General features: G+C 48.5%; 1 long non-coding RNA gene across 1 annotated transcript in view; it reads left to right on the plus strand.

Annotated features, from left to right (window-relative positions):
* LOC144141949 (uncharacterized) overlaps positions 1 to 25661 on the plus strand; it is a 39635-nt gene that overhangs the window by 3538 nt on the left and 10436 nt on the right. Inside the window, exon 2 of the long non-coding RNA XR_013316769.1 lies at positions 13691 to 13726. This is a non-coding gene — a long non-coding RNA (uncharacterized LOC144141949). The remainder of the gene's footprint in view (positions 1 to 13690; positions 13727 to 25661) is intronic.

Consider the following 25661-nt stretch of genomic DNA (forward strand, 5'->3'; position numbering starts at 1 on the left):
CAGGCCACGCCTGTCGTTTCTCTTCACTGGCTGCCAAGCCTCGGGAACAAGAGGTATTACGAGATGAAGGCTATCGACAGCAAAATACAGGATGGCTCAGCAACGAGTATTCTGAATTAGACCTGGCTGCCTCGCTTGAGCACATCGCCAAGGTGGTGTGCATTTGGACGCGTGACGATTTTGCTACAAGGGCCACGGGTACCTCACGTGCTGTCGCTGGGGATTCTGGAATTGGAGATCGCTTGAACGAGGCCCGGTCCGCCAAACTGCGTCAGCTTGCTGTCCCTCCCGTTGTCGCCACCGCGCCCTTGGCCGCGTGGCTCAAGCGGCACATCATGACATTTCCGAGTGGGCGCTAGAGCTGGCAAGCAATCTGGCACCATTTTGATGCCACCATTCACAGCAATCGCACCTTAGCCTGAATCGATAAATAAGAGTACTTGACATTTTTTTATGGGCAAAGCGAAGGCAGCGACCGAATGTATCTGACAGGCAGAGGCTAACTACGATATAAAAGGGTTGAGGGCTGTGCGAGTTGGTAATGATGCATCTCGAAAAACAAACTGCGGGCAAATGAACGGGGCAAGAACACAAGAAGACATCTACGATGTGTCAATACGTACCCTCACTGCCTTATTTTGCTAGGTCGACTTGCTCGTTGAGGAGCATACTGATAGCTTGCTCGCCTTGCTCCCTGTGCGGAGCTCGGCAGAGGACCAAAAAATCCGTGGCCTCCACTATCACATATCCTTCAGTACCAACGGCTGGAAGGAATGGGTGTCGTGGCAACGGAGAATGCAGTCATTCTGAATCATGTACTAGTTAGGACCCTGCCATCCGACCACGATATCCTCTACCGGCTGTGGATCAAGGAGTCCTACTGGGAATATTTAGCTTGCCGGAAAGGGTGAGGCAAGTTCAGGATATTTTGGACTTCTCTGCATTCAGACAGAGCTCCGCGTCAGTTCGCAGTTTAATGTTCCGAGTGCTCCGCAGCAGCGTGACCGTAACATATGTGGAGTGCAGCCGTCGGACCCGGGTCCACAACTCACCACGACCTTGCCTACCGTGTTGGCGAAGCCGCTCTGGCGTGATGCGCCTCAACCTCCGTACCGGTTGTCATGCATGCTTTGAGCTGCAATAGCCCCGAGCTGGTCGAATGTGTAGGGCCTTTGAAAACGGGAAAAAAGAGGGAAAGGTTGCTCGCTGGCAGGGTGTCCTTCCGCTATGGCAAGCAAAAATATATCGACCGTGTTTTTACCCGCCGCGAGAAGGCTTGTCTGCGCTCGGTGCTCAAGAAGGCATCTTATGTCCATGTGTAGCGTTAGGCATGAAGAAGCAGTAGGCGAATGGCAGGTTTCCTTTTTGGATGGCGGTCTTCAGGCTGGGGAAATTTCCGTCGGTGGAGTCACTTCCACTTCAGCCTGCAGTAACTTCCGCATCGGTTGGCTGTCCCGCCCCCTCTAGCCTGGGTATACCTGCTGAGGGCACGCGCCTGCGCGATGGTGCCTGCAGGTCAGCTGCAACATTGTGTCCTTCTCGACACTGAAATCCAGCTCAGGTTCATTCGGCGCGATGTTTGCCACTCCCTGGCTGCCCCATTGTGAGAGCCAAGCGGCTATCCCGTATCATCTTTGGTCATACCCATTCACCGTAAATCCTTCAAAGTCCTTTGGACACAGGCTTCAAAATAACGTTGATCTCTCTCTGTCTCTTCAAAGCAAAATCAACTCTGTAACAACTACCAGTCAGACTGAAGGTGAAATATTAACTTTCGACGCTTCCAAACTTCTCGAAATATTCATCCTCACCAGTAAACCCATAAACGAAGAGCTTCTCTGCTAACGTTTTCACCGCGCTCTATCCTCGGCGTAGCCTTACCTGTCTGACACGTTCTCGTATGACCTAGTTGGCGTCTTGATAGGCTGTTACCTCTATTGGAAGCATCTCGCAATTTACTCCCAATCCAACTACCTTCGAGACATTGCTTGGTTGGAGGCTGCAAAGAACAGCCGCTGTCAGCTTCAAAACTGCAAGTTCTCTTCTACTTGGATGCAAGGCTGTACGGCCTCGCAGCCTGTCACATTGATGGTAAGGAATGCCATGGCCTGTAACAGGAGTCAGGACAGATACTCGTGCCCTGGTTCGGGCTGCTTGACCCGACGTGTTACTCGTCAGGGGCCGAATCGGCCACGCTAGTCAAGACGTCGCCCAGCCGGAACAGCTACTCCAGTGTGTCCTAGGACACTGCCCAAGCGTTTGCAGGGGTCGCTAGAGCCCAATACCAGTATGCTTGCCTGGCTGGCGCCCGATAGTTTACCGCACGCCACACACGTTTCCAAGGATTTCAACCCATTACAGCTGGTTATGAATACTTCCAGGTGTCAGCCCCCAACCCTGGCGAGTCCTTCGCATACTTCGCAGAAAAATGGGGCTGCCTAAAAATAACACATGCCAACTCCGGCATCCAGCTTCGAGCGTCAGCAAGCAGAATGAGGGGCATGAAATGCATCGGTAATCAAAGGACGACCATTTGCTCTTGAAAACCGGCAAGGGCTCGCTAGTATTTCCGGCCACTGCTCTGCAGAACAGCAATTTTTTCCAAGCCGCTGTTACTGAGAGCAGCGCTCTTCGTTACTCGGTCCGTTTGTCAAACCTATGTGGTGCAGCCCGAGGCCGAGGGGACTCATGGAGAAGCCGCAATGTGATTCTGTGTCAGCGGACGAGTTGACCACCACCATGCTGTCCAGGGGACAGCCTACTATGCTTGTCTTTTCAGCACAGCGCCACCGGCTAGGCACTGGCGCGAAGTGCTCGGCGATAAATCTACTCCGGGGACACACTTCTGGTGTGCAATGACCCCTTCTGGCTCCACAATGTCATGACCCGGTAACGACATGCTCGGGCTGCTTCATTGCCAATGCATTTCTCCTTCTTAACGCTCTAGTGGTGAACTTCAACGGCGCTTTGATTTCCTGAACATGAGAGGGTTTGTGTGATGAGCAAATGCCATCCAGCTGTTTCATCGCCATAACCTAGCACCTTTGCGGCCGGGGAGTGTGTGTTGGTGACGCTAATGAAGAGGCCGCAGGCACGGCAATAGGGAAACGGGCCAGCTCGTGCCTGCCGAGGTGTCATTTGCTTGTGACCAGCCCAGCGAACGTGCGACCGGCTGACGGGCTCCCGTGTTTCGTCGCATGCGCGAGATGTCAAGGGGATTTATGACGAGCGAACGTATCGGGGTTGACTAAACATTAACTTGTGAGTCTGCGTCCGTCCTTTGTGTCATAATAGTGGCGTTCTTTACGCGCACTTTTATCTTCTTAAAAGTTCTCTTTCCATCCAACATTCCTCATTGCCATGCAGAATTTTGTGTAAAGAGGTTGCTGTCAGAAAATGAGAAATGTACGAATGGTGTTAGTGCCCCTAACGCGATATTTAAGTTTTCAGTATCCCCTCCTATTATCTGTTGGAGATATTTGGCACTGAACAAAATTAGGAGCAATATTTGTGGCATCAATTGCTGGTGTGGCAGCAGCATCATTTCCCTATTGGGAGAAGCTTGCAACCCCCAAAAAAGTTTACTTATTTTCTGCTTCTTTTTTGATGGTGAATAAGTTCCTATGCACATGAAAGCCTAGACTCTGCAAATGTCACGTCAAACTTTTTCATGCTTTTTGGGGTTTTATTTCTTCTTGAAATTCACTTTAGATTTCCAAAAAGATATGAGATCTGTATTCGTTGACCTGCGTTTCGCGTACATCTACCCCTAACGGATCTTATCAGTCTAATTAACAAAGGATCGAACATAACTGGCGTACGAGAGACGCGTCTCCAAGGCCATGGCGTTTTTAGTATCTGGGATGGTCAGCATCCTGCAGCAAGATACGAAGAGGGCTAGGCGTAGATAATTCCACATGTGCCGGAGAAGTGGTATCTATACCACATACGCCTGAAATTGTGCTTTTTGTAGCGTAGTCACCTGGTTGTTAAGGGAGATGTTAAGTACGCTAGTATGTATGATAAATCATTCCATAAATATTTCACCAGAACCACTCAGTGGTAATAAGAAATGTAAAATGAAAGCGTGCCAATAAACGTGTTCTTCAGAATGTATGCAATGACAATTGTTTTGGTATAGCCCGCAATTCTCTTTTTGTGTTTGGCAACTACAGTGAGGGAATGTTGTTAGGGACTGTCTGTGTAAGAGCAGCCTGTTGTTTTCACTGAACCATAGCCCGTGTCCGAGGATCAGCTCAGGGATCAGCAAAGCCGGCGACATATAAACACAGCCGACGTCCAATTAGCCATCGAAGGCTTTGACATAGTTGCCCTCATACACACGGCAGCCGACTACTCAGTAATGAGCGGATGATTCGCGTATAAGTGATCGGAGATGACCCCCGATCACTCCATGACGATAGGACCAAACCCTGAACATCATGCTGCTGTAAGGTTTGAGGATGACCATGTCACCCAGCCACCCCACGCAAGCTTGATGATCACGGTCTACTTAAAAAATGTTGCTCCTGACGTCGACGCCATCGTCGAGAGTGATCAAGGATTGCTTCTCGACCGCGGTGTCTCGGTCGCAATTGGCATTGCGCACTTCAGGGAACATCAATCCCACGTTTTGGTCACTAATTTTACTGCGGAGTACCAGCATTTAAACAAGAGCGCGGCAATTTCATTCCTCGAAGAAACGCAAGAAGCAAGTGACGTGATCGCCGTCCACGATTTTCAAAGTACACCCAAGACACCTTTAAGCTTCTGCATTTCTTCGACGTCAATCGGGCGCTACCGCAATAACAGCGGAATAAATTATTGGCTTTGCTGCGTCGCTACAGCGAGTGTTTTTCGTCGAACTCAACACCACGTCAGACACATCTAGCGATGCACCTCATTATAACCGGACAGTCAGCGTACTGCGTCTCTTCACACAAATAGGAAGCCATCCGAAAGAAAGTCGACGACATGCTCAGCTATGAAAATTGGATATCCTAACAGTGTCGTGCCGTAAGCCAGGAAAAGCCCTCCGAATTAGGTAGTGGGTCGAGCTTCATATTCCTCTTCACCTGAGCTGTCGCGGTCTGCCTGCGCTGATCTTACTATTTAGTTACAACAAACCCCCTTACTACGCAGTCAACAATGATGCTAACATTCAGCCTTTTACCGGGTCCCAAAAGTGTAGAAAGAACTGCATCACGTAGGTCAGCAGGGTTTTATAGGCGGACGGAACCCTGCTCGTGTATCGTGACTTAGAACCCGCGAGATTCAAAGAGGAGTGCTGGTAGTGGTCCGTTCCTTTTGTTGTGCTGGACGACTGTGACCATCTCCTCCTATTGAAGCCGTTATTCAGGAGACCAAAGCCCTTGCGGACTTCAGAACGCCCCTTACACAACAGGGACACGTGTTGGCAGAGTGGGAAGCCAGAACACCACCAGTACTTTCCAATTACCCAGTCCCCATAGCACCCTGGCCGCTACCAGCAATTTATACTTCTACGCATAGCACACCTATAGAGCGTACTAATACTCTCATGCGACAGCGGCGAATCTTACTCCTCCAGAGGGGTCGCCTTCCGAATGAACTGGACATTTTCACGGACGAAAGCGCAAACTATCATAGCGCCGGCCTTGCATGGACATGCCCAGAGGCACCGGTTCTCTCAGGGTACACTACCATACATGGCAAAGAACATTCCAGTCTCGTTGCGGAGCTGTGGGCTACTAACAACGCAGTGTCAGCTATCGCCTTTGACTGTGACCCACCTCTACCGCTCTGCATACGCATAATCACAAATTCGTACGAGGCCCTCACAACTTTGCGATCATATGAATCGACCCACTCTGTCGTCCACGATATCCTGTTTCAAATTTAACTCCTGCAACGGAACAACACCAACATCCGCGTACACTGGGTACCTGGCCACGAAGCATTTACTTCGTCCAACCTGGCCGCCTATGTGGCCGTTGAGGAGAGTTCCCCCTCTTTTCCTCCACTGGTGCCTGGGGTAAGGCCGTCGCGATCCCCTTATCACTCCCCAGCAATGCAAATTCACCAGCACAAGAAGGACCGACGCACACGTCTAAAAGCCCTAACTCCATCAGGCTACCTCAGCCGCCTACCTCCTATATTCCGCTGAGGCAAAAGAAATTTTAGCAGTTATATTTCAAATTCAGCGTACACACTGGAAACACGTCGCAAGTGGTATACCCTCACCTACCTGGCCCCCTCAATGTCCTCACTGCCATACCAGCACTTCAGCAGACCTCACACACCTAGTTTGGTTGGGCCCAGCTTTCGCCACCCACCGTACATTCAGATCGCACCAACACCATCCCGATACACAACAGACGGATGCACAACTACAATATGAAATAGCAGTTTATTCGCTTAAAAAGGTCTGGCACGGGTTGTTTGAGCGGGACCTACCCCGAAGTATCACCTTAACGTGCGCAATCCCTATTCGGATCACCGTGAACTGGCCCATGAATTGCAGGTTCCAAGAACTAGCCGAGTTATTGAGTCTACTGAGAGCGACTAGCATTAATTTGTTTATTTTCTCTTACCCTCCCTCCCCATTCATTCCCGCATCGTGACCAGTGGTCTTCCTTTTCTATTAAAGGTTGTCTCTTTCTCTCTCTCTCTCTCTGCCACTCAAGCGTTATCTGCGATACTGCGGCTTAGTGTAACCATCCTCGTGTAGAACATTTCTTCTTCACTGTGGTGTAGAGCGAATCCTCGGAACTTGAGGTATTGCAGGTGTTTTCATTTCTCCGGTGAGACGTGATGGGACCATCGCAAATGACCTCGTTCTATGGTCCAGAATGATTGATTATACGTTGAGTGATTGAATATTGATATAATTGATTGAATAAGTTATTATACCTGTGGAACAATGGGCCACAGCCAGCTGCGACCTACAAGCGAAGGGGCCAAGGTAGCGCGGGAAAAACACCTCGCGGACGCATCTTCGGCCTGGACAAAGACGTCGGCCTGAGATCCTGGACGCGTTGAGTTTGCAGTTCAGGCGCTTGTTTTGTTTTCACAGAGGAAGAGGATCAACATTATTGACAGCATAGTAATGTGGTGTGGAGCCCTCAATCCAGGGATTCATTTGAGACCGCTGCCGCCAAGGTCCTTTCCACCAGCCTGACCTGCGAATCAAGACCGGAGCTGGACAGCTCCTTCTCCTTCTGCTTACGGGAAGGATGCGCTATTGTTTCAATTTTGTGGTTTGCGGAACACTCCAATAGTATATGCTACAAGGTGCCCTGGACAGCCAAATATTTGCATAGCGGGAAGTACTAATCACTGCCGCTTACACAGCTCATTAAAACCGCGTTATTCCCAAGAAGGTTATCGCCAAACTCCATGCACGAGTTCGGCGCCTGCTAACGAAGCGGCACTCTACTCTGCAGAAGGGGTGGCGTCTATATTCGATTCGGCTTCGCGTACTCGTAAGAACATCGCCTATATGCGCAAACTTCATACTTCAAGTTCAAAACAGGGTAGCCTTTCTTTTTTGCAGGATTGCGTTCGATGGTGCTGCAGCACGTTTAAACTTTTGATGTTTTTTTTTGTGACACTTTTTTCTTGCCTTTCATTTTGTTTTAGTTATCTTCAATCCTTCGGCGTTGTGAGTTGCAGGCTATTCTTAGCCGGATGTCCGCGTCCATTGTTGTATCCACGTGTTCCTTTGAGGCTCCCTGCCCTGCAGAAACCCAAGCATTGCTTCACTCGCCATGAAGATGCGGGCTGAGATATACGGGCATTTAGTCTTCTGTATAAGATCCATGTGCTTCTTCATGACAATCATGTGCCTCCTCTGGAACCTCTATTGTGGTCGGCCTGTACACAATTAGGAGTGGCTTTCACAAACAAAAGGCCTGTAGCAAAATTCTTCGTGGCGCGATGGTGGCTGTTGGAACTTCTTCCTCTTCTGCGCTGTAGCAGACGACGCTGCATCATCAGCAGTTTTATGTGATAACGAAGTGGTGGCACGCGCTCGCGCTGCAACCGCAGGCAGTAGGGTTACAGCCCTCATTCTCATCAGACGTGTGCTCTCCGCTCTCTCTCGACGGCTTGGCTGCCGGAGGACCTCGAGGTTTATTACATGGTGCCGGAAACCCGGGATCTCGCGACAAGGCCTACCTTATCGACGCCCAGATCCGCGCAAGCCTTTTGAACCGACGCGGTGCCAGCGAACTTGGCACCAGAATCCCCGGCCGCCGGGTGACCGCAATGGAACGGCTACTCCGACGTCACCACACCCTCTGCTCTCAGCTGGACGACGTAATTATCGAAGCGGAAGCAGCGTTGCGAGGGCAACCTGGACTTTCGGCGTCTGAGGTGAGCGTTCTGCTTGAACGAATAGCAGCGCTCCACCAACACATATGGAAGCCCGACGACCGGGTTTTTCAGGATACGCCAGACGACCTGCTGGATAAAGAGACATCAGACGCCTGGAAATACGGCGATAAGGTTTTGAACACGACAGCGACCCTGCGTTTTGAGCTGCATAATGCCCTCTCATCCAGACTACCCACACGACCGGTGAACTGCACGACTCTGACCACCAGCAAGCCTAAGTTGCCTCGGCTTGACTTAATCAATTTTGACGGGAATCGGGAGAACTGGCAGCATTTCTGGATGCAGTTTTCATCGGCTGTGCAAGACAACAGGGAACTGAGCACTGCGGAAAAATTCGATTATTTAAACAACCTCGTGACTGGAGCAGCCGCGCCAGCCATATCTGGACTTCAGTCCAGGGAGGAGTGCTACTAGGAAGCAGGTGACATCCTAAAAAAGCGCTTCCGAGACGAAAAAATCATCGTCCAAGATCATCTCAGAAGCCTTCTGGACCTGAAGCCACTTTCGTCGTCTAGCAGCACACAGCAACTTCAACGTCTCTACGATGAGATACAGGTGTACGTACAAAGTCTGAAGGCCCTTTTGCACCAGTCCCGCTAATTACTGCTTTATGGTACGGGTGGTTTTCTTTAAAACGCTACCGGCCCACATGGTCTTGAAGTACCACGAATTCTTCAAATCACCGACGTGTACTTCAACGACATCCAGCTCGAATCATGCCGTAATTGGCCAACAAAACGAGACGGCGCAACCCGAACAAGAACTCCAGCAGCTTCTCGAGTTTTGACCATCAAGTTCCTTGTCGAGAAGCCGTGGAGCGTCAAACACCTGTGACAACGCCGGACGTCGCCGTGACACCACAAAAGCCACCTAGACCACGACCTTAAAACGCACACACCGTGTTATCTCTGCAGCGCTCACTGAGCCACACTCCACGATGCTTGTTCTACCAAGCGACAAAACATCGTTCCGAGGCATGCGACTGCAAAGAATGGAGCCCTACCTGCAAGAAGCAGCTACTCGCCAAGGAAGGTCGATGCTTCCAGTGTCTGATTAAAGGCTACTTGGCCAAGGACTGCCGAGGCCGACTGCGCTGCCGCAAGTGTGCTCGAAGTCATGCATCCACAATGTGCACGGCTGACACCCCGACCACCAGCAATGGGGCCTCTACCGGACCCACTGTCCTCCAAACTTTGACCGCAAAAGTGGAAGGCTCCGCATCCTCGGAACGCCACCGAATTCTTTTCTACGGCGGAAGCCAACGCAGGTTTATAACTGTAGATGCGTCCAAGAGATTAGGCTGCGCATTCATAGAGAAGAAGACTTTGACTGTTGGTGTTTTGGGAGGACAAAAACTGATGCGATTCTTCCGAAACGTATGTCTGCTCATCGTTGTGGAAAATACAGAAACGCCCGTGCAGATTTAGGCACTAGAAATTGAGGCGATATGCAATGAGCATATTCCTACACAGAATGACCAAATCACCAAAATGATGGGAGAAATGCACTTTGACGCACAGACCGGCAGCGCACAAAGACTGCAACGTGAGAACATCGATTGTTATTGGTGCGGACTACTACTGGAGTCTAGTCACCGGCAATGTACAGTCACTGACCACGACGCTAAACGCAGTGGAAACATTTCTATGCTGGACGGTTGAAGAACCAATGTCATTAGAAGGCAACAGAACTCACTGTGCAAGCGTGACCGTTCTCATAGTGACGGTTAAAAATTAGGTGTCTAAAGTTCTGAACCGTTCGTCGCAAGTTGGAGGCATAGGCGTCAAATCCAAGGACAAAGCTCGGACGCCACCGAACTGGTTATGACACGAGTTAAAAGTGCCGTCGAAGCGACGAACTAGCGAAAAGAAATTGTTTTTCCCTGGAAACCAAGCGTTGACCTACGGGATATACTTGTTTTTGCGACGATGCGGATCAGTACTTCAACAAAAAAAACCAGGAAAAGGTGCCAAGCTTGTGATATTGTGTGACGCAACGACTGGATTGCACCTGAAAAAAGGAACCAAGACAGAACTGAGCATGTCCTGTGATCCGGCACAGCCACACACAGGTCCTCCATGAGGGAGTACGAGAAATCCTGACCGAAGTTTGCAAGAGGTGCTGGATACCACTCATCGACAACTAGTAAAAAAGACACGACATTAGACGATGCCTTGTCTGCCGAAGTTTTCAGTAAAGCCAGATTCAGTCAAGCAAGAAATACACACGCTCTGCAAAGATCATTCAACTGCAGCGCACCTGCGCCATCTGTCGGCGGGGCAGAGTGTTGGAACTTCTTCCTCTTCTGCGCTGTAGCTGATGACGCATCATCATCATCAGTTTCATGCGACAACGAAGTGGTGGCACGAGCTTGGCTACAACTGCAGGCAGTTCAAATAAAGCCCCCATTCTTATCAGACGTGCGCTCTCCGCTCTCTTTCGACGGCTTGGCAGCCGGAGGACCTCAAGGTGCTTTACAGTGGCCATCCCCGTTTCTTGCCCTGCGAGCCTCTTCTGGGGCGACTTTCAGAACGTTCCGTATAATGAATTTTACCAGGATGTGCCAGATGCTGAACCCAGATTACCGCCGAGCTTCAAAATTGATGGCGGAGTCTGATAAAGTACACCTCCAAAGAACTAAAGCCTCGTGGCATGGGTAGGTTCTCCCCAAAACACGCCATTCTTCTGCCTGTCTTGCGCTGTCTCCCTTCGGCGTGGCTTCGGGTGGCGGGTGTTCTGGTAATTGGAGCTATCGTTACTGAAAATTTGTGGGGTCGTCCCTGCCGCCAAAACAGACCATCATTGCTAATACAGTATCCCATCTTGTTTCGCCATGTCGATTCTAATGTGTTGCTTCTATAGTTACCTGTTTGGCTGCCCGCCGCAAGCATGTTAGAGGGAGGGTCACATAAGCGGAACCATTATGCCAGGACCACTTGAGGAGGGCCACAATTGTGGGGAATGTATGTGCATTCCCTCAGTGGTATAGTGCTGGCGTCGGGAGGAAGGATGTTCATGTCAGCTCCATAGCTCTGGACGTACAACCGAGAGTCCAAAGCATCCAATACTTTGTTGCCCTCTGGCACTTGGACTTAAGACCTTCGCTGAAAGCGTTGAGAAAAGGGTTGTCTATCAGCATAGCCGATAAGAAACGAGCATCAGGTGCATTTTCCTCGCGAATGCTTTTGCAAAATTTTTGTGGGAAATTCTGGGTTTAGACCTGCTGTCAAGCGTCAACGGGAGTGCTCAGCGAAAACATTGGGATACCCAAGCAACGGCTAACCCAGTTGGCTCGGAAGTCGCCGCAGGAAATTCAATCCACTGCGGCTCGGAAAACCGTGTAGAGAAGGCCGCGTGTTGGGCAATGAAAGCATTTTGTCGGAGGAAGCTGTGAGGCGGTTATGCTTTCCTTCAGCTTGTGGCCAGTCAGGTGGCATTGTATTTAGGAGTCGATAGCCCGTATCACGATCGGCGTGTCGTGGAGGCGGTTTATCTTGGCGATAAGAGCGATCACGTTTGGAGCATGTTCGTACAGGAGTGCGTCTATTGCCCTGACGAGCTCCGCAATATTATGTCACAGGAACCTACGTCGTAGCCTCAAACGTTCCAAGGTCAGGGGCTGCGTGGTGCGGCGAAGTTTGGCTTGGGTACAAGCCATGGTGGGCAGCGGTCGATAGCCAGACGCTCTGGACTAGGCAGGGCGATTGTATAGAGGCCTCGGGAGCCTCATAGCTATTTAGCCGACAACGCTAGGTCCATTCGTGCGTCGAATGATGGGCGTCACGGATTCAGCTTCTAGAGAATACCAGAGAGCAAGCATGACCGAGATGCCTCGTTCTCGGAAACCATGAATGACTCTCTGTGTCAGGGAGTGGACTCAACTTCGTCTCCTTTCTCACCGATTCTTTCGTCGTCTGCCTGCTGCCATCTTATACTTTATTTACAACATAGATAGAAGGCCACAATATCCAGTTTGTTCGTGACCACCAACCTAGTCTGACACAACAGCGCCCAAACATCACAATGCAGCCTTCCCTGTTGCTGTCGTTGCTGCACTGGAATTTTCAGAATTGCAGTGCTTAAAAGGAATACATGGGGCCATGGTATGTTGTATATAAATGCTCTGATATTATGGTGCTATCCAAATAGTGCTCACTTGGAATATCCTGGAGGCTAGACCATTACCTTATAGACAGTTCTGAGGTTGAAGTTCACCCCGGCAACAAGATGCTCCATAGCAGCCAGGATATCAGAGTAAATAACGGAGCCGTTATAAAATGTGCAGTGCTCACTCAGTGCCCCATAGCTAGAAGAGGCCTTTTTAGCATTCTCTTGGTTTTCTTGTTTGCGTCTGTTGGCACTAAACAACCCATGGTGGGAGGCGTGTGGCAACTACTCAACAAGGTAGCAGTTGCATCATTAACCTCCTTTGCGAGCTTCCCCACCTCCTCAATAATATTTCCCATACCGTTCCACGTGTTTTTCACTCTATAATGTGCCTTCCATCTAGTCTATGATGCAAAATTTCATTCTTAAACCTTCTTTTTGTCTCTGTATGATTTTTTTTCGGAACGTTATCGGGCAATTTTAGCGAACCATTTCAGGCTCTGTTCAGTGACCTATGATTTGCAAACGTTCAGCACAAATGCCTTACTGCTGACGCCCGAATAATGTAAAAAACACTTTGTGGTACTTTTGCAAATAAATGTTCCCAACCCTGGAAGCATTAGCATTGCTATACAGATTGAATTTCTTTATATCTTCGTTTTTGCATGTCACAAGCTGGCCAGTGGGCTTTCAATTGCTCTATATTCTGTAGAATATTAAAAAAAATAAACGTTTAAGCTACTGGGTAATATAGCTTCGTAAATCTTGCTGTCTGTGCAGCAGCGTTCCCATAATACGGTGATGTTGACTCCGTAATAGGTCCGCAGAAAAGTGAATCGGATAAGGAAAGTGGATCTGCACTTAAGGCTGAAGTGGTGATTCTCTTTGCCTTCTAAAAACGAGGGTTGGATATTTTATGCCCGATGGGCTTCCTTTGATATGGTTATTATAAAATACTTGAATAAATTTGCTCTGTTCCCACTGGACCATTGATAACTACTATCACCATCATCAGCGAGCGTAATACTTGTTGTAATGAAAATGCACCTATGGGACAGAATTATCAAAAACTCAAACCGTTGTAAATTCCTCGCAAAGAAGATTCTTTTGCGGGAACATTATAGAGCAATTTTGTATTTGCGAATCTGCAAAATCTGTATCACCGTACCAGCCGTCTAAGAACGTTCATTGCTTTTCATTTTTACAGAAACCCGGGCCCGCGTAATCAACCATTGGTCCCAGGGTAAGAGCAACTGAGTATTTGTAATAAATTATTATTTAGCGGCAATTTGGAAATGTTACCGCAGAGTGAAAATTTGCGTATGTCGGCGCACACCAAATTCTCCACCAGTTTGGTCCCACATTAGTGCCACTTAGCAGCTTAAGCCCATAGCCAAGCGTACATTGCCTACTCGTGGTACACAAATGCCCGCATTAACAAGGCAAAAAGGGAAAGTGGACGCAAACGGCACTTTTCTGTATCAATTTTTATCTAACTGTTGTTTCAACAACAACAATTCACACAATGCAGCGCATAGTGGGTATAAGGTGACAGATGTAATCGGCAAACGTGGCCAGTAGCGCCGCTGTTCTCGATACACGGCAACATCATTGCACTTCAAATTACGCAAAGCTTTCCAGAAAAAAACCAGCTCAGGTACAACCATAAATATTACATCAAATGCAACGAAGTCGAGGAATGGTAACAAACAAAAAACGGCTCTGTGGCATTTGTAATACATTTTTCGTCCAACAATAAAAAAAATAGAAACAACATAGATTGGAGCTCGAAAGAAGCGAAGCTGTGCGGAACCATCCCGACCATTAGGACGGTTTAAGTCCACGATTGCCCCCGACCAGTTTCCTCGTTGTATAAGTGTGAGCTTGCTTCCGTTTTCAGAAAGGATAATCATTCGACATCACCTTGCAGGGGCGTATGCTATGACCTGTCTTTCTCATTCCGAGCAGGTGTGGCCACAATAACGACGAACGCTGGAGTTTTTTTTGGTCCATCTGGGCCGGCCACCCAAGTGGATATATGCTTGGATTGATAACGGGCGCCGATGACAGTGGGCGGTCGTCAGGAGGCATGAATACACAAGTGCTCGGCGTTTTCTAAGCTTTTAACTGCGGAATAGTCGCCGCAATTCTCCCCAATCTCCCTAAATGGGTATGCTTGGCTTGACAAGCCGGTGCAGGACACGCTTGGCGGTAATGGCGAGGCGAACACACATGAGCGCCAGGCCATTTATTAAGTGCGAATGCACTTCTTAAGCGACCCTGAATCACGCGTCCACCGCCATCCGTCCATACGCACCACATACCCACTTAGGGGGATTGGCCAAGAAGAGTTCCTAATTTCTTTAGCACATACCCACTTAGGGCGATTGGCCAAGAAGAATTATTTCGCATCACCCGTGCATTCCCACCTCCCCATCGACGACTGCTGCTTCGCCAGGAGCGGAAGTCGGGGCGAGTACTGCGGCGTCTACCTCGTCGGTCACGTCTACGCGAACCTCGTGTCGCACGCCATGTCCACCTCGCCGGTCAGGGACGAGTCGCCGTACAGTGCCGTCTACACCGACGCGTACTCGGGCGACGGAATCGTGGTCGTCACCCTCTACCTCTCGGCAAACATCTCGCGCGACGACGTCGTCGAATACGTGGACGCGGCGATGGACAGTGTGGCCAGGCGCGTAAAGCCCTCGGACCCGGTCGTGGTTGTTGGGGACTTTAACGTGTACGTGCGAAAGGGCGGCGAGTGGTTGATGGAATACATGCTCGCCAACCACTCCATGACGTGCCTACCGCTAGAGGCTCCCACCACCATCAACGGCAGCTACATCGACCCGGCCTTTGCGAGGAACTGTCTGATACGCGCGGTCTTGCAACAACTCTTGACCGTACATTTCAGTGACCACAAGGCGGTCATAATGACCGTCAACTACAACGACAACACCAACAAGTGCTGAATAAAGAATACTGTCGTTTCACTTCACTTGCGTGTGTGTGTGACCTCCTCGAACATACACTTTAATTCACCAAGATTTCCAGCAGAGAATGACTAACGGGGTGTGTAAATCCCCACTTGATCACGCGGGGGTAGTAAATGCAACTAACGGGCGAATGCCAACACAGTTCAACATAACTCCCCCTCATAGCATCACCCGTGCATTCGCACTTCCCCATGCTCCCCTTCGGTGAAATGCGGGTGAATTTTTGATTTTGTCAACTACTTGGTGGTCATCCCAAAGCCTGCGCTCACGTTCGCGCGGTCGGTTTTTTTGGGGGACGCTTACACGGAAGGGACACGGGCGTATCAAAATAAGCATAGGTTTACAAGGAATATTTTGGAGGCTCACGGAAATGCAAAGAACGAAGGAAAGTAATTGTTTCTTATGTCTTGCTCTCAACAAAAGAAATCGCATATCTAGACAGTGTGTCGGCACCAGGTGAGGGGGGGATGTCGGGCAGATTTGTTATTTTGTTTTCAAGTGTTCTTTGTTGCCTAGATTTCTGCTGTATATATTTTCTGGATGTCAAAGCAATCAACTTTAGTTGTATGTCAGCGTTTGTGCGCCTCCCTCTCCAAGTCGTACTTGCTTGTTGTGTGCGCTGTAAAATAAAAAAATATGGTACACAAACTTGCCCAAGCATCAACGTAAGCCGTTAGCTGTGTTGACGGTGCGGATCTCCTCTGAGCAGAGCGCCTTTAGATACGTTTTATTCAGAGAAATTGAACCCAAACAGGCAGTCACCACAAATAGTTTCTTACGACGAAGTCGTAAGCCGTGCAGGGCATCAAGGTCGGAAGTTTAAAGGTCGGGCAGTTGAAGTTTACGAGCCATATATTTTATTTTTTTCGAGATGATTTTCGTGCTGTTCTAGAAATCCCTGAACCTGAAAATGTTCCGAATACTGTATTACTCAAGTTTGTTAAGAGGGATTTTTACTTTTATGACATGTGGTAAGGTGGCCAATTTATTACAAACGACACTTTTTTAGAGCAGTAACATCATTGCCTTGCTTGTCAAGCTTAGCTGACATTGCAGTGTGCCGATCATGCACATAAGCGACGGCTTTTTCACTGTATTTTACATTCTGAATCCGTTAACACAACGCATCCACCTTGGCGACAACGGGGAGAATCAGCGGAAACTTATCATTCAACTGTAGCAATTTTTTACTGGTATTATCCGCAAGAGATACTCGAGGTTCAGTCACAGCGCCACTATTTTTACGTTTTGCCTCGCAAGTTGAGCTTGTCTACGAAGATAAGGGGGTCGTTCTGTCTACGGAAACTGCCGGCGTTAAACTAGCGTAGGTGACTGGCATGCTGACAAACGATACATTACGCAATCACGCCGCCGAAAACATTCGTAAGACTCGCCAAGCTATTGGCCATATTTACCCCCCGCACAACCGGAGCAGAGGATTTACTTAAAATAGATGGTTCACAGGTCAGAAAGTTCCTACGCTGTAAAGACAGCAGATTGCGCTTAGAGTGAGCGAAAAACGCGCCATCCGGAGAGGGCACGTCTAGTCAGTCCGATAGCCGAGGTACTGTCAGTGTGCAGGCAATAAAAAATTCTCCGCATTTCCCCGAGAGGAAGAATGTGAAAGTGCGAAAGCACGAGTTGAATTTGCGCGTTTCGGTAATGTTCGCGAAAGAGAGATCACACACACACAACTACAAAGAAAGAAAGATGCATTTATTCACAGACACCTATTTGGGTTGTCGTTGTACTTGATTGCTGGAGCGGATCTAAGCTTTGAAATTTCGTGTCAGTACTACTTTAAGCGGGTGCATTACCCCTTCTCACGCCCGATTCTTGGCCAATTCCCCACGTGGGTATGTGCCATGTCAGTGGCAAGGCAGTGCGCGCCCATCTCCCCCCGTTGCCAAGGAAGACGAAGAGATTCCTGGCCAATCCCCCACGTGGGTATGTGCCATGTCAGCGGCCAGGCAGCGCGCGCCCATCTCCCCCCGTTGCCAAGGAAGACGAGGAGGGCGCGCACCCGCAGCTGTTGCTATGCGGACGGCGGCGGACGCTTCAGGCTGGCTTAAGAAGTGCATTCGCACCTAGAAAGAGCACGTAGTGCAGGTGGATCATGTTTTTTGAATAAAGGATGCCGGCGAGGAGAAAAATTGAAGTATCTAGTGAGCTTAAAATGCTAGCGGTACTAGTGCACCTCTTAGCGCCTGGGTAAGTACCCGAACAGGGATTCAAAATGCATGCCTTCAGCGGGATCTTGGCTTGTAATCAACTTTCAATTGGTGCTAGCAGTGCAAGAGAGACCAAAGGGTCATACAGTAAATTGAGCATCAGAGATTAGCCTTCCAGAAGAAAGGCGTTTATGAGGTGCGACGCTCAAACTGATTGGCACTTATCTTGTTGAGGAACGTTTTCGCAGGAGCACAGGGAGTTGCCATCAGAAGCGGGTAGCGTAATTTTGTTTAAGTAGGGGTCTCCGTCAAAAAAGTTGTTTCAAAAAACTTTCGGTGGATTTAAGATGGTAGTACTTAGGACGAGCAGTTAAACGCTATCTATAACAATAATTGTCAACGGTAAAGTGGAATATACTTTTCAAACGTGTAGGTTAACAAGTTGCTCTAATAATTGCAATAGGCCTTGTACCAAAATAAACTGTAGTTGTCAATTTGTGCTTAAATAAATACGCTGAGGACGCTTCCGATAACGTTTTCGATAAAAGTAGCGGCTAGTGTTTGTACAAATGATTAGCGGAATTTCAAGCATCACGCGTATATGCGTCGGGGTAACTGAAAAGAAGCGTTATCTAAGAAGAAAAACCAAACAAAAGACTGAAGTGATAAAGACTTCGCAACACACGTCCCAACATGTGTGTTTAGTTGTTGCCAAGCCACGCTTTTTGGGGCTAGAAGTTTTTGACGTAGACCAACAACACCTGCCGCCACTTTGCAAAGTACGAACAATTAGAATAAGCAGCCAGTAAAACTACCTACGTGCGAATTTGTACGCCCTGTTACCGCCAAGATGACCATCGAAAGGTGCTTACTGCAAAAGCGTAACGCATTCCCGTCATTCCCGTCAATTGTCAGGAAAAGTTAGTAAGCAGAATAGATTATTAGGAAATAAACCTGTGTGGTTGTACCCGTTCAGGTAAGGTGTGCCGGAATTGAGTGAATTCGATGGACGACAGATCGAAATATTGATTTTACTACTGCTGTCCTTGCGAGTAAAGTAAATCTGGAAACGGCATTGTGGCACTATTGGTATTGGCATCGACGTTGTGTTTCTTCCGCTGCATAAAAATGTGCATAAAACGCGTTGCTCTGAGGTTTGCTGCACGTCTTCTATTTCTTTTCGATTCTACTTAAAGAGAAAGCCGAAAACGGCATGGGCATGTCTTATCATGCAAAATTGCCTTCTTTGCCGAAATGCTTAAACCGTTCTGTTCAACCAAAAAAGCTCAGAAATCATGCTTGGTAGCGTACTTCTTGATCCTGGGCGTAGAAACCATGCACTGCGGATGCCATCGCAGTTCTCCCCCACCATTCCCATGAGCCAGTAACATTTTGTCCAAGTGGCGGCCACTGTACGCACCGTAGTAGCATTTGAACCATTATTGCCCGCTAAGGCTTTCGACGTAAACGGTTCCTGGTCATTATAAAAAAATGAAAGCGTATGTATCATCCCTCCGAAATATACAATTTAGGCGAGAATATCTGTAAGTGGTGAACGACGCGCCTGGTATTGTTGTATTATTACGACGGTGGTATTAGGGATCTACTTTGGGTGCCAAGTATGCTAGCAATCTTCTAACCGTAAAAAACAGAAGCCCCCCTTCAGTAAGAATGCAAACCGTTTACAGGAATAACCAAATATTGATGCGTAGTTTCTGCCGAATGACGGAAGTTTCGTTTGTAGAGACTCTTGAGCCAGGAAAAAAAAAAAACTGCCGCCCGCGTGCGAGCAGATTTGTCTTCTGTGTGGAGCGGCCTTTTAATATGTCCACAATTGGCTGCAGATAGGCTTTTTACCGTTGTTGTTTCGGCAACGTTGGGGCGTCCGTTAGTGCAATAGAGCCGATTAGTTTTCATCTTCAGGGCGGCGGTACCCGTCAGGAAGTCAGTACAGGCCGTCTGCATGGGAATGATTCCTTCTTGACTGGTAGGCCACTGTAAGAGTGAACTTAAATTCCCACGCTCTAGCGGGATCTGCGACCAGTGGGTTTTTTTCAAACTGACCATCCAATGATGTGAGGGGTGGTCACTCACTACCTTGAATGACGCCGTAAAGGTACGGGCAAAATTTCAAGGACACCAAAACAACTGGCACACACGTTTTTTCAGAGGCCAAATAGCTAGTCTCCGCGAGCTATCGTGTCCCGCTTGATTAACAAGTTGTTCCGCATCACCTTGCCATTGGGAGATAACGCTGCCTAGACCTACGTTGTGGGTGTTGATATAATTGTGGTTGCAGCATCCTCAAAATGGGCGAGTATAGGTCCCTTTTGCAAACGCTGGCGCAGCTTACTTAAAGAAACTTGAAATTCATTTTTCCGTACGAGGGCGGCGCCATCATGGTCAGGGCAGGTTTATGGTGTCCCGAAGTGTGACACGTTTGGTTTGAAGCGCCGTTAACGAGAACACAGTCCTCAAACTCGCCGAACACAGTTTTTGACTATAGGTGTAGGAAAATTAGGGATAGGTTCTAGCTTTTGAGTATGGGGTTTGATCGTTGCGTGACGACAATGTGACCACAAAAACAGAGTTATTCTTACCCAAAATTCTGTTTTTTGTGCTCCTAAGGTGAAACCAGTGGATGGTAGTAAATGAAAGCCCAATATCGTTTTTTAAGTTTTCTGAAAATGTCGGCAAACAATAACATTTTCAAGATACACGACGTACCTGCTCCTTTTAAGAACCTGCTACTTGATATCTGACAAAGCAGTGTTATTCATTTTCTGAAATCATCCCGATGCCGAACTCAATACAAAAGGCCGAATCAGAAACTTGAATATCCCAGCCGGGCAATATAAGGCCGGTGTTCTCATGGTCGCGCTTATCTACCTCGATCTTCGATATCCCCCTCTTTATATACAAGGAAGAAAAGTAATGGGCACTCCTAAGCAGGTCCACCGATCGTCAATTTCTGCCAACAGACAGAAGTCTTTCTTTCTCACTTGGTTTATCTTCGCGTAATATACGCAAAACATTAAAGTGCATTCCTTCTTTCTTTACCAAAGGGACAGGTGAGGCCAAAGAAATTTGAGACGGCTGAATGACATCGTTTGGAACATTTGCACCACGTGCCAACAAGACAGTTTTGAAGCTTTTCGGAGGTTTACGGCAAAGAAGCAGCAACTAGAATCAGCAGAGCTTGAATGGAAAGCGCTTAAACTTTGACTAGTAAACAAGGACGAGAAAAACTACAACACAAGGCGAAGCGCAAACTAACAACTGATTTATTTACGTGGATGAATATATATATATATATATATATATATATATATATATATATATATAACACGTGCTTGTGTGGATAGGAGATACAAAAACAAAAAGATACAAAAAGATACAAAAAAGTTTGAACGTATATGATTACAACTGCACACTGTGTTACAAGGAGCGCGTGCTCAGTTCTTAGCGTGAGAAGAAGTCTATTTCTCTTTTTGATAATGTGATAGATGGTGCGCTGAAGTATTCCCCTTCTTTACCAGACACCATGCTGTATGTTTCCCATATCTCGCGCTGCATCTTGTTTCCGGACCTCAGGAGCACTGACGTTTTATCGTACTCAGGCGTGCATCCAGACCTTCCACAATGCTGTGCCAAGTTGCTCGGCGCATTTATCAACGAGCACGCGTACTTGTGCTCCCGGAGCCGTTTATTGAGACAGCGACCAGTCTGGCGGATGTATGATTTGCCACCAGGAAGCGGAATCTTGTACACAACACCTTGTTCACATTTCACAAACTTCTGCTCGTGCTTAACACCACAGCTCGGTTCGGTAGTGCCGTCATGTCCCTCCCTGTTGACTTTGCTACAAAGGCCTCGTAATGTGCAACTATCTCGCACACAATACGTATCTGTAAAGCACCCGCTGCGTGCTTGGAAGATCGCGATTATGTGACAAGAATGTTGGCGTGGTACCAGGTAAAATACCACTTTTTTCCCCGCGATCGGCCACAAGAATGATTGCTGCATTGTGCATGGACAGTGAATAGAGCGTGGTGCATGAACACTAGTGCTACAAAGCAGAGACTATGACTTCTAAAGGAAGCAATGCTCCTGTTTCTATTTTCTAGATCAATGGCGACTAATGTCAAACACAGATGCAACGATCGTCAGCTGATGCAACAGCGGTATCTTATGCCCTAACACAATTTTGGGGGCAATATTTGTAATTCAGTATAGCCGGATGTGCTGGTGCACGAGACTTCGTAACTTTGGCTGCCCGCTTTATCGGCAAAAGTCAGGGTGCAATCCCCAAGTAGAGTTCTTCGAAAAAATTACGATATTTAGCGAAATATTAGCCATCTTTGCGAAATTGCTCCTTTTGTCTGAAGCCCTTTTACCTTCAGCTTGAAACGGAAACAAAATAAAACCAAATATTACATGGAGTTAAAATCGGTAAATTTCCGTGGTAAACACTAAGGAAATTATTATATATCAGGTAAACTCTCAGGAAACAAACCAGTAACTTTCGCACTACGTAACATTTCATTCTTGGCACTTTTTTTTTTATTTACACGAATGACCTTCCTACCCGCCCCAAATTATCTAATTGCCAACTCTTTGCTGAGGTAATCACTATCTACCCATCACACTCATCACTTGATGTTGTTACTACAAACCTAAACCTCGATATTACAAACATTTGTTTATGGTTACAGAGCAATGGTTCATTATTCAACTCTTCCAAACATGTATTTGCGGCATTTTCATTTCTGAAGTGTCTAACTTCTATTGCTCTATTCTATATTACTCTGAGGCCATTTTACCGGCTGATCGATGCGCACATTTGGTGGGGGTTGAACTTTATTTTATAGAGCCTTAAGAGTTATTAATATCACTGAGTTTCAAAAAAGAAGAATGGCCTTAGAAAATCAGAGTATTAGGGCAAGAAATTGGTTCCGGCTAACTACGCTTCTAACTCCTTACTATGCTTTTATTTAAAACCAAAAAGCTATTGCACGTTCCTGCGGCCTAACTTACGATATTCATTTAGTTCTCTTGAAGAGGTTTCAAAACCGAGGCATCTGAAACATTATGTGTACCTCGTTTTAAACCGACATCACTTCCCCGAATAACGACCACCTGAATTTCCTTTGGTTAGAGAAAGTGATTGTCATGGGCTGCCGAGAGAGCCCACGCATAAGGCTCGCTCCGAATGCTGACTGGCCTACCCGGCCGGCAGCCCGTTTATATCAATAGTTTTGAAACCGCCATTTCGTCGCGCTACAACTCCTTTAACAAAGGAAGCAAACAAAACGGAAACACAAGAAACCGACCAAACAGAATAATGCGCATGCTCAAAGTTCAGTGAAGTGGAGTCGGAGGGGGGACGACTGAGTTCAGGGCGTCATCTATGGGACTGGCACAACTAAGCGGGTCACTGGAAACATCCGGGCATTTTGGTTCACCAGGCGAAACACTGGTCGATTGAATAACACTGGCGGCCACTGCTTGGGTGTCGGCAGCGACCCCCGTTCCAGTATACAAAAACACAGCGGGTTGCGCCCTTGGAATGTCGGGGCGGTTATGCTGGAGTAAAGATCGTTGTGGTTCGTTTCCCCGATGTCCGGTGTCGATCAGGAACCCTATCGCCCATGCTCCAGTTGATTTGGCAGAAAGCTGGAGGGCGATGGTGTTAAATTTCTTGGAGATGGTGGTCCAATTGAGGAACTCGGGGCGTTGAGGTTGATTAAATGAAACGAAGAATTTATATACAGCGATTTACTGTAGGAAAACTGGGTAGATTAGTAGAAAAAGAAAAAAACTTCAAACTTCAGCTAGACGCTAGCTCCGAGTGCGCACAAATCACTCGAGCTCCTCAACTTCGTAGAAATCTCCTATCCTCGGAGCGTACACAAACCGCTCGAGAAACGACGACCAAGACTCCGTGTCGCCGCAAGATCTGTCTAGTTGCCTGGTAAGGCGCTGCACCCTAACCCTCCGACGCGACCTTAACCTCTATTCTAGGGGGCTCACAAATCCCAACCTAGCTTCAACGGTCGAGACTCCTTGTCCTGCCGGGAACTGCCCAGCTCGGCGCTCAGCCAAGAACGATTTCCAACGGCAAGTTCGGCCTTATAAAACCTCGAGATCACCCTCTCTCGGGGACGCCCCTGTAGCGTTCGTACACGCGTGAGGGAGTGCCGAAATTCACGTAGACAGCTGTCACTCAGCACGCCACGGAATATTTAATGAGGCGCCGCCATCTTTGGGTGAACGCCACGCTCGCAGACGAGCAGGTCCGCGTGACCCCGCGGGGTGAGATCGAAAGACGGCGGCAGTGCACTATGCCGATCGGGGCGCGATAACAATGGTGTCTTGGGCGGCGCGCGCTTGGACGCCGGTAATCCCACCACCTCCGCGCGTCATGAAGACGGGTCCCGGAATTCGGCGGCGCTGTCTGCTTTCTCAATGGGGGCTTATCCTTGTGGTATGCGGTGGGCCAGACAATCCATCTCCCGTGCGCGCCCTGACGAATTGGCGATGGCTGTAGCGTAGAGTGTACAGTGCTGGGCCACCAGACAGAGTATTGGGTTCTCACGCGCAGCCCTGGCACCTGGCCGCTAATCTCATAAGTGTAACTTACACCTGGGTGTCCCCGGAGTGCTCCAACACCTCAGGCTGCCACGGTACCGCCCGCATACGATCGCGGTGTCTTTCCCACTAGCGGCCGTTTGGCAGTCTGAGCACCGCTGAGAAACCTGTGTCCGCTTCCACCATTGCCGGCACCAAGGCAGGACCTGGGCGGGGCTGTGTTAACCACGAGGCAATATGTGATTTGATGAGATATTGCGGTTGTTCTTAAATCACACCGCAGGAAATCTAGGGCAGTTTTTAACCTCCGACGCATGCGAAGCTCAGCAGAGCTGCAACCGGCGACTTCATGGGGCGTTGTCCGGTATGCAAGCAAAATCCTGGCTAGCTGCACGTGCAAGCCATCCTTCGACTCCGCTTTCTTTAACTTTTCTTTATAGTCTGTACTACGCGCTCCGCTTCTGCATTAGATGCTGGGTGGTACGGTGGTAAAATAATTTGTCGGATGCGGTTTCTACCGAAGTAGACCTTGTATTCTTCACTCACAAACGCTGGCTCATTGTCGGATACGACCATATCATTGAGTCCACGGAAAGCGTACGTTTTTCCCAGGCAGTCAACACTGGCTGCTGCGCATGGGGTGGATACAAGAAATGCTTCTATCCACTTAGAGAATGCGTCGGCTGCTATCAATAAGTAGGTATTCCTCAGCGGTGCGGCATATTCTACGTGAATACTGTACCACAGGCTTTCCGGGAATGACCATGGCTTAATCACTGACCGCCTCTGTAATCGCTGATTTGCTTGGCATGTGCGGTACGCTTGTACCGCTGCTCTTACGTCATCCTCTATGGATGACCACCAGATATGGCTACGAGCCATCACTTTCATAATAGCAACTCCTAGATGCCCTTCATGTAGCAGCCGTATTACGTCAGCATGCATGGACGCAAGTACAACCACCCTCCTTCCAAGCAGAATGCAGTCGATTTGCACACTCATTTGATGCAGGCGCTACGGCGCTTCCTGTGAAGCGCCCTACCCTACCAGTCCACAGCGCTACGCGAAGCCGTGACAGGCATGGGTCTTTCCTCGTAGCGGCTGCTATAGCTTGCGCACACAGCACTCTGGGGTGGCATCCTTCGAGCATAAAAATCTCCTGTGGGTTGGCGACGGGCATCTCAGCTGTCGGAAGCAGAAGCCGGCTCAGGGCATCGGCGTGAGGATTCGGCCACCCGGTCTGTACTTCAAAACGTAATCATAGCACGACCGGAAGAGTGGCGAGCGAAGTAGTCGAGGTGGACATAACTAAAAATTGGCTTATTTGCCGCGAGAAGTTGCAACAGTGTCTTGGGGTCATTTCGTATTTCAAATGGGCGCCCACACAGGTACTGTTTGAACCATGTTAAGCCAAACACAA

This window comes from Haemaphysalis longicornis, unplaced genomic scaffold (genome assembly GCF_048455015.1).
Source record: "Haemaphysalis longicornis isolate Haplotype H1 unplaced genomic scaffold, Haemaphysalis longicornis Haplotype H1 scaffold_6, whole genome shotgun sequence".
Classification (NCBI taxonomy): Eukaryota; Metazoa; Arthropoda; class Arachnida; order Ixodida; family Ixodidae; genus Haemaphysalis; species Haemaphysalis longicornis.